Source organism: Heterocephalus glaber, unplaced genomic scaffold (genome assembly GCF_053883595.1).
Source record: "Heterocephalus glaber isolate CG9 unplaced genomic scaffold, H.glaber_assembly_v1.0 deba00001720, whole genome shotgun sequence".
Lineage (NCBI taxonomy): Eukaryota > Metazoa > Chordata > Mammalia > Rodentia > Bathyergidae > Heterocephalus > Heterocephalus glaber.
This window is the reverse complement of record NW_028258433.1, coordinates 2593495-2603622: the sequence shown is the minus strand read 5'-3', so window position 1 is coordinate 2603622 and position 10128 is coordinate 2593495.

Sequence of the window (10128 nt, the reverse complement as noted above, 5' to 3'; positions counted from 1 at the left end):
ACTCTCAGATCAGTCTGGGAAGCCAGTTTAATTTGGGGCCTGCTGTGGCTTTAATATGTTCCTCAAAATTCATGCATTGGAAACTTCATCCTCAAGTTGCAACAGTGTTGGAAAGTGGGACCTTTAAGAAGTGATTAATGTCAGTATCACAAGAGTGGGTTCATGAATGAGGGAGTGGGTTCCTTAACCAAGTGAGTTTGGTCCTACCTTATTATCTGTGTCTTGTGCTTTCTTGCCTTTCTGGATTCCACCTTGGGATGATACAGCAAGAAGACTGTTAGGGGTTGGATCAAGAATGACCTGCAAAACTTTCATGCACTCATAGGTGGGGCTTTTGAAGGGTGATTAAATCATGGAGGTCATATAGCTGAGTTGCTGTTAAGCAGGTGGGGTTCCATCAGAAAAGAAGGGTCACTGGGTCCTGAACCTGGAAGAATGTATCTCCTTCCTCTTCCCCTGGCTTTGCTCTCTGTTTCCTGGCTGCCATTATATGACCAACTTTTCCTCTACCAAGCCCTTTTGGTATGCCATTTTCTGCTGTGGAGCCAGCCAACCATGGATTGTAACCATGACCCAAAATAAATCTCTCCTTCTTTAAATTGTGGGTGTCAGGCATTATGTCTCAGTGACTAAGACAGATTTTGTTACCAGAAAAGTGGAGTTGTGGCTGTAGCTACCTGCTCGTGTAGCTTAGAAGCCTTTGAAACTGATTTGTAGAAGGACTTGGAAAGGTATGAAGATAACAATAGAGAAGCAGCCCCAGAATGCTGTAAGCTGAGCATAGTCAGAGATTCTGGTCAGAGTACAGAAGACCAAAATGCTGATAGAAATGCAGTGGTAAAGGCCAGGCTCAAGAGATACCAGTTGGGAACAAAGATTCCACTGGGAGTTGAACTTGACATTGTGTGTTATGTTCTAGTAGAAATTTTGTCTTCATTTTGCTCATGCCCTGAGACTTTGTGGAAGACTGAAGTTAAGGACAGTGGGCTTATTAATCTGGCAAAGGAAATTTTAAGGCAGCCCAACATTAAGGCTGTGGCATGGATACTGCTGGTACCTTTTAACTAGGTTTATACTGAAAATTGGGAGCAAAAATCTCATTTTAAACATTTTCTGGTTTTCCAGAAAGGGAGTACCTGCAAAGTTCGAGCAGAGAAAGCTTGGTTGCCAAAAAAAGATTAGCATTAAAAAAAGAAACCAAGTACTTTACAGGAGGACTATAGGAAAGATGGCTTGAGGACATAACAGGAAACAGCAACTCTGCCTTTCTCAAGCTAAAGAGTGCAAAAGTGAAAGACTGCTTTGAGAAGAGAGTCCCAGGTCAATTCTGTTGAAACAGTCACTTAGGGCATTGATTCCTCAGGATTTGTTTCACAGTGCTCAGCCATCCAGGCATTCAGGAATTTTCTGCAGCCATGATGCAAGGAGGCCTGGATACTGCTAGAGCTGCCACCAGATCTTGGTGTCATCGATGTGATGCTGATTTCATGGGGATAAAGAATTTAAGAGTTATGGGGCTATGGAGGCTTCCACCCAGATTTCAGAAGGCCTGGGAGGTCAGACACCATGCCCCTGATAGGGCACTATGTGAAGCCATGAGAGTGGAGCCAAAAATGGTGGTGGAGAGCCAGAAAGTTGTAGATGGCAGGAACATGGAATGTCTGCTGAGGAAAGGTGTAGGCAATGAGTGGATCCAGATCAAGAAAGAAGCCATGAAGTCTACAATGAGCAATGTCATGAGGGTGGGGCTAAGCCCTTTGGAAAGTACATGTTGCTGCAAATAGCCCTAAGTGCTGGACATGGAGCTGCAGGATTTAATGTTTTCCCTGCTGGGTTTCAGTCTTGCTTTGGTCTGATTTCTTTCTATCCCTCTATTTCTCTTTTCTGGAATGGGAAGATCTACCTTGTGCCATTGTATGTTGGCAATGTTTAACTTTCTTTTTTATTTTTAGAGGGGCTCACAGCCAAGAGTTTGCCTTGAGTCTCAGAGGGGACTTAGGACTTAAACTTTTCAGCAATATCGCTACTGTTAAAACTGTAACTCTTAAACACATTTTGCATAAAGAGATGAGCATGAGTCTTTGGGGAGTAAGGGGAGAAATGTTATGGTTTGAATCAAGGAGACCCCCCCCCAACTCTCATGTGTTCACAGGCAGGGCTTTTGGAAGTTGACTGAATCATAAGGGCCATGTAGCTGACTTGATGTTAGGAAGTGGAGTCTGTTTGGAAGAAGTGGGTCACTGCAGGCATGACCTGAAAAGGTATATCTATCTGCTCCACTCCACACTTTGCTCTCTGCTTCCTGGACACCATGAAAGGAGCAGCTTCTCCTCTGCCATGCCCCTCTGCCATGCCATTTTCTGCCTTGAAGCCTGCTGACCATGAGCTAAAATAAATGTCTCCTCCTTTAAGTTGTAAATGTTGGATATTATGTCTTAGTCACAAGAAAATGATGAAGACAAAGATCTTCACCAAAGCCAGCCCTTCAACCTTGGACTTCCCAGCCTCTAGCACTAGAAAATTTTTCTCTTTATAAATAACCCAGTCTCGAGTACTGTATTCTATTACAGCAACACAAAAGAGACTAAGACAGAGCTTTTCCCTGGAACAGGGGAAATATCTTTGTGTCTTGTGTGTTCCACAGGAGGCCCAGTGATCAGACCTCAGACCACACCAGGACCCATGTCCCATTAGCTCCACTTTCCATATGAGCAACTCAGGGACAAATGGGGGAGGTTCACCCTCTTCCTAAGATTGTGTAAGGATGATACTCATCTAGGAGAGAAAAGAGGCTCATATATTGCTGGCCACCTCAACTAGAAAGCTCAGTTCAGATGAGTTTGACTTCTGTGCAAGAGCTGGCTTTTCACTGTTGGGTGTGTTGGACTTTTGACTATCATGCCATGTCCCAAGTTGTGTTCTTTATGCCATGGGCACACTGTGTGACAGTGGTTGGATCACTACAAATCTATCCACTATGTGATCAACACACATACTTTTTTTTTGAGGCAGGGTTTCCCTTTGTAGTTCAGGCCCTGAACTCACTATGTAGCCCAGGCTGGCCTCGAACTTGTGGTAATCCTCCTGCCTCAGCCTCACAAGTGCTGGGATTACAGGTGTGCACCACCATGCCCAGCAACACACATACTTGATAAAATACCATCAGCCAGGTGCAACCACTGTGGAAATCAGTATGCAGATACCTCAAAGAACTAGGACTGGAAGTCCCATTTGACTCAGATATTCCCCTGCTGGATGTCTTCCCCAAAGAATTAAAAGAATCATACCACAGTGATATATGTGCACCCATGTTCATAGCAGCACAATTTGTAATACCTAAAACTTGGAAGCAGCTCAATTGCCCATCAGCTGGATACTGGATAAAGAAGATATGGGGTTTTTTTGTAAAATGGAGTAATACTTAGCCATAGAAAATGAGAAATTAGAGACATTTATAGCTAAATGGATGCACATTGAGGCACTACTCTTTAAGTGAAATAAATAGAACATACATGTGCAAATTTCAAATAGTTTCTCTGGTGTGAGAAACTGAAAGTGTAAATAAGGACTAAAAGGTACAATAGATAATGTGAAATAGGAAGAAAAGGGGCAAAGGGGAAGGAGATTGGGAAGGGGAGGGGAAAGGAAAGAAGGGAATGGAATTAATATGAGAAAATGAAAAAATGGAAATAAAGTCTTTGTAAATAGGGAGGGATGGAGGGGTTGAAGAGAGGGCAGGGGAAAGGGAAAAAATAAGAACCAAGAGAGATTACATAAAGGTACAAATTTCCAATGATGAATGTTATTATATTGTATAACTAAAATGTACCAATAAAATTAATTTTTAAAAATAAAATAAAATACCACCAGCCAGTAACTCACAAACTCATCTGTGCATTTATTAATTTTATTCATTTTTGGTGACACTCTGCACTATTTTAGGCTCTCATATGGAATTACAATACATTTTATTATTTTTTAAAATTTATCTATATATTTATTGGTACATTTTAGGTATAAAATACATTTACATTTATCATTGGGTGTTTGTACCAGAACATGATGTATATTAGTTCTTATTTTTTCTCCCATTACCTGTGCACCCTTCACCCCCTCTACCCTTCCCTATTTAAACAGAGTTTGATTCCATTTTTTTTCTCATAGTTTTTCCTTTCCCTTCTTCCCTTTCCCCTTCCCCTCCCACCATCCCCAAACCCTTGGACCTTTTCTTATTTCAAATTATCAATTATTCATTTTAATCATTTTCATCCTTATTTACACTTTCAATTTCTCACACTAGAGAAACTATTCAGTATTTACACGTGTGTCCTATTTATTTCACTTAAGACTATGGCCTCAATATGCATCCATTTAGCTATAAATGTCTCTAGTTTCTCATTCTTTATGGCTGAGTAGTACTCCATTTTATAAAAAAAAAAAAAAAAAAACCCACATCTTCTTTACCCAGTTTCCAGTCGATGGGCACTTGGGCTGTTTCCAAGCTTTAGCTATTACAAACTGTGCCGCTATAAACATAGGTGCACATATATCACTGTGGTTTGACTCTTATTTCTTTGGGGAAGATTCCCAGTAGGGGAATAGCTGGGTCAAATGGGACCTGTAGTCCTAGTTCTTTGAGGTATCTCCATACTGATTCCCACAGTGGTTGCACCACTCTGTACTCCCACCAAAAATGGAGAAGGGTTCCTTTCTCTCCACACCCCCGCCAGCATTTGTTATTGGTTGATTTCTTGATAGCAGCTATTCTTTGTGGGGTGAGGTGGAATCTCAGTATTGTTTTCATCTGCAGCTCTTGAATGATGAGTGATGTTGAACATTTTTTCATATATTTATTTGCTGTTTTTACTTCTTTGAGAAATGTCTCTTCATTTCGGATGCCCATTTTTGAATTGGGTCTTTGAATTTGGGGGGTCTGATTTTTTTCAGTTCTTTATATATTCTAGATAGTAGACCTTTGTCTGAGCTACAGCTGCTAAATATTTCTTTCCACATTGTAGGTTGTCTCTTAGCTCTGTTGGTAGTTTCTCTTGCAGTGCAGAAGCTTTTTAATATGATATCCCAGTTGTTGATTCTTTGTGCTAGCTCCTGTGCTACTGAAGATTTGTTCATAAAATCTTTTCCTATGCCAATGTCTTCAAGAGTTCTACCTAACTTATCTTCCAGCAGGTTTAGTATTTCTGACTTAATATTTAGATCTTTAATCCACTTTGATCCTAGTTTAGTGCATGGTGATAGGTATGGGTCTAGTTTTAATCTCTGACAGGTTGAAATCCAGTTTTTCCAACACCATTTGTTAAATAGGCTATCTTTCCTCCAATGATGGTGGTTGGCTCCTTTTGTCAAAGATGAGGTGGCTGAGCGTGTCTGGAGTTGTTTCTGCATCTTCTAATCTATTCCACTGATCTTTGGGTCTGTTTCTTTGTCAGTTCCATGCTGTTTTTATCACAGGAGCTTCATAGTATAGTTTCAAGTTGGGGATTGTGATACCCCCAGCCATGTCTCTGTTGCTTAGAATTGCTTTAGCTATTCTAGGTTTCTTTTGCTTCCAAATGAATTTTTGGATTGTTTTCTCTAGTTCTGTGAAGTATATTGTTGGAATTTCAATTGGCATTGCACTGAATCTATATAGTAGTTTTGGAAGTATGACCATTTTCACTATATTGGTTCTTCCTACCCAGGAACAAGGGATGTCTTTCCATTTTCTTGTATCCTCTTCAATCTCCTTCTTCAGAGTGCTGTAGTTTTCAGTGTAGAGGTCTTCTGCTTCCTTTGTTAGGTTGATTCCTAGATATTTCATTTTTTTAGATGCTATTGTAAAACGAGTTATTTCCCGAATTTCTCTCTCAATGGGTCTGCTATTTGTGTATAAGAAGGCTATTGTTTTTTGAGTGTTGACCTTGTATCCAGCTACTCTACTGAATCTGTCAATTAGGTCTAGAAGACTTTTGACTGAGTTTTTTGGGTCTTCTATGTAAAGTATCATATCATAAGCAAATAATGACAGTTTCACTTCTTCCTTTCCTATCTCTATTCCTTTTATTTCTTTCTCTTTTCTAATTGCTATGGCTAGTGTTTCCAGAATGATATTGTACAGGAGTGGTGATAGTGGACATCCTTGTCTTGTTCCTGATTTTAGCATGAAGGTTTTCAGTTTTTGACCATTTAGTATGATGTTGGCTGTTGGTTTCTCATAGATAGCCTTAATCAGGTTGAGATAAAAGCCTTCTGTTCCAATTTTCTGTAGTGTTTTTTATCATGAATGGATGTTGGATTTTGTCAAATGCTTTTTCTGCATCTATTGAGATGATCATATGGTTTTTGTCCTTGACTCTGTTACTATAGTGTTTTACATTTATTGATTTACATATATTGCATCCTTTGCATCCCTGACATAAATCTGACTTGGTCAGATTGTATGATCTTCTTGATGCCTCTCTGTATTCTGTTTGCCAATATCTTGTTGAGGATTTTTGCATCTATGTTCATTAGGGAGATTGGTCTGTAGTTCTCTTTTTGGGTTGGGTCTTTCCCTGATTTTGGAATCAAAGTAACACTTGCTTCCAGGAATAAATTTGGAAGCCTTGCTTCCATTTCAATTTCCTTAATGAGTTTAAAGAGCAATGGTGATAGTTCTTCTTTAAATGTCTTGTAGAATTCAGCAGTGAAGCCATCAGGACCTGGGCTTTTCTTTGTTGGTAAGTTTTTTACTACATTTTCAATTTCATTCATTATTATTGGGGTGTTTAGAATTTCCATATCTTCTTCATTTAATTTTGGCAATTCTATGTTCCTAGGAATCTGTCCATTTTTTCTGTTTTCCATTTTATTAGAGTACAGGTTCTTAAAGTAGATATTGATGATTCTCTGGATTTCTGCTGGATTTGTTGTGGCTTTCCCTTTTTCATTCTTAACTGCATGGATTTGAGCCTTTTCTTTCCCTTTTTTGATAAGGTTGGCTAAAAGTTTATCAATTTTATTTATTCTTTCAAAAAACCAACTATTTGATTCATTGATTTTTTTTGCATCATTATCTTAGTCTCCATTGCATTGATTTCTGCTTGGATCTTTATAATTTCCTTTCTTGTACAAGTTTTGGGTTTGTTATGCTCTTCTTTTTCCAGGAGCTTGAGGTTCTGCATTAGGTTATTTAACTGAGTTCTTTCTTTTTTCCTAATATGGGCATTCACTGCTATGAATTTCCCCAGTAGAACTGCTTTCATTGTGTCCCACAGGTTCCTGTATGTTGTACTGGCATTATCATTTACTTGTAGAAACTGTCTAATTTCTTCTTTAATTTCCTCTGTCACCATTGGTTGTTCAGGAGGGTGTTGTTCAATTTCCATGTGTTTATGGGAGTTTTGTGGTTTCTTATGTTATTGATCTCCAATTGTATTGCACTATGGTCTGATAATACACAGGGGATAACTTCAATTCTTTTACATTTACTTAGATATGTCCTATGACCTAGCATGTGATCTATTTTGGAGAATGACCTGTGTGCAGCTGAAAAGAATGTATATTCTGATTTTATGGGGTGGAACACTCTGTAAATACCTATTAAGTCCATTTGTTCAATAGCTTGGTTCAATTCTAGAATTTCATTGTTAATTTTTTTTCTAGTTGATCTGTCTGTTGGTGATAGAAGGGTGCTGAGGTCCCCCACTACAATTGTATTAGTGCTTATTTGGTTTTTCATGTCTATTAATATTTGTTTTGTATAGTTGGGGGCATTTGTATGTGGTGCATTTATATTTAGAATTGTCATCTCTTCCTCTTGGATTGTTCCTTTCACAAGGATGTAGTGACCATCTTTGTCTCTCTTAATTAGTTTTGGTTTGAAATCTACTTTGTCTGCAAATAAGATTGCTACACCTGCTTTTTTCTGGGTTCCTGTGGCATGGAGAACTGTTTTCCATACTTTTACTTTCAGTCTTTTCAGTCTCTGGATTTCCCTTTGAGTTAGGTGTGTTTCTTGTATACAGCATATTTCTAGGTTTTGCATCTTAATCCATTCTGTCAATCTGTTTCTTTTGATTGGTGAATTGAGGCCATTAACATTGATAGATATAATTGACAGATATTGACTCATCCTTGTCATGATGTTTTACTCTTGTTGGCTCTTTTATTTCTTATTTTCCCCCCTTTCATTTTAGTGTCTTACCTTGCATGGTGCCTTCTCTCTGCTGGGCCTCATGGAGTTGTGACCTTCATTGTCTTTTTCTAAAATATTGCTTAAAATTATTTGGAATGCTGGTTTGGTGTTCACAAAATTTCTCAGGTGTTCTTTGCCATGGAAGTATCTAATTTCCCCATCAATTTTGAAAGATAATTTTGCCAGATACAACAGTCTAGGTTGGAAGTTATTTTCTTTTAGGGCTTGAAATACTTCACTCCAGGCTCTCCTTGATTTGAGGGTTTGTCTTGAGAAATCTGCTGTGATTCTGATGGGCTTTCCTTTGTAGGTGATTTGTTTCTTTTCTCTAACTGCCTGTAGAATTTTATTCTTCTGTTGGGTTTCTGAGATCTTGCCTATTATATGTCCAGGTATAGATTTTTTTTGGTCATGGCTGGTTGGAGTTCTATATGCCTCACTTATCTGTACATCCAATTCTCTACCTCTGTCTGGGAAGTTTTCTACTATTACTTTTGTGAACAGTTTTTTTATGTCAGTTGTACTTTCTCCTGTTTTTTCGTGGACTCCTATGAGTCTTATTTTCTTTTTTGGTACCGGGGATCGTACTCCAGTCCTTGCGTTTGCGCAGCAGGCAGCAAAACCACTAAGCTAAATCCCTGGCCCTTCTGTGAGTCTTATGTTATTCTTCTTTGCATCATCTAGCAGCTGTTGGATTGATTTCTCATGGTCCCTTACTATCTTTAAAAAATCTCTGTTTTCATGGGCCTTAACTGCCATCCTGTCTTCTATATCTGATATTCTGTCTTCAGATTCTCTTAGTCTGCTCTGCCTGCTTTCAATGGAGCTTTTAATCTCCTGGATATCTGTTTGAATCTGTTTCATGGATTCCATTTCTTTCTTATGTTGGGCGATCATGTTTTCCATTTCTTATGCTGGGCATTCATGGCTTCCAGCATGTTTCTGATCTCATCTATTTTCTTATCTGTTTCTGCTCTAGAGCTTCTGATCATGTCTTTCACTCTGCTTACCTTGTCTGTATTCATCTGGGAGATTATTTCTGTTTTGAAATTTTCTAGAGCCTCATACATCTGCTATGTTACTTCCTGTGCTATCAGTTCAGGGTGTCCAAGTGGTTGCTTATTGGACTTTTCCACCTCATTTCCCCCAGAATTTCCTTTTCGTGGTGTGAAAGCCTGCATTTGTGCCTTGCTTAAATGTCTTCTCATTTTTGTGTTTGGTACTGTCCTTGGTTTAATTCCTGGGTTGATATTTCAAAATTGCTTAATGTATGTATCTTTGTTGCTTGTGTTTGAAACCCTTGTGGAATGATTGCTTTTCAGAGGTGTCTTCCAGATATAACTTGTGTTTGGGTTTTGAGACTCTAATCACTCTGAAGCTATTTTATTTTTCTTATAACAGGAAGGAAAACTAATTAGATCAATCACAACATGTTAGCCCAAATGACACAGTCAGCAATACCATAGCATCAAGCACAGCTTAGAAAATGACAATTTGTGGCAGTTATTAATCTATCACTTTTAACTATGTGAGTTAAATTAAAACTGAGGACCAACCCAACATAAGTTTATAATGTATAAACTCTTCAATAAAGCATCTTTCCCCTTCGGGGTGGGGAGTTAAAAGGAGTTGGGGAGGGAGGGACAGGTAGAAAGATCAGGTAAGGTTAGCAGTGAGCCCAGAAAACACAGAAAGATCGCACAAACTCTAAGAAGTTGTTAAAGGCAAGAAAAAAAGGCAGAATGAAAGAACAAAGATGTGAATAGAATCATCTAACAGCAACAGGGAAGCTAGATACCAAATTTACTTTCCTTTAAACCTAATGATAATCAAGAGAAGGAAAAAGAGAAGAAAAAAAAATAAGGGAGAAATCCGAATTCAGGGCAGAAAGGAACAAATGGGGAGATGAGGAGCAATGTGGGGCAATAAGAGAATGAGTGAGAGAGAGAGAAAGA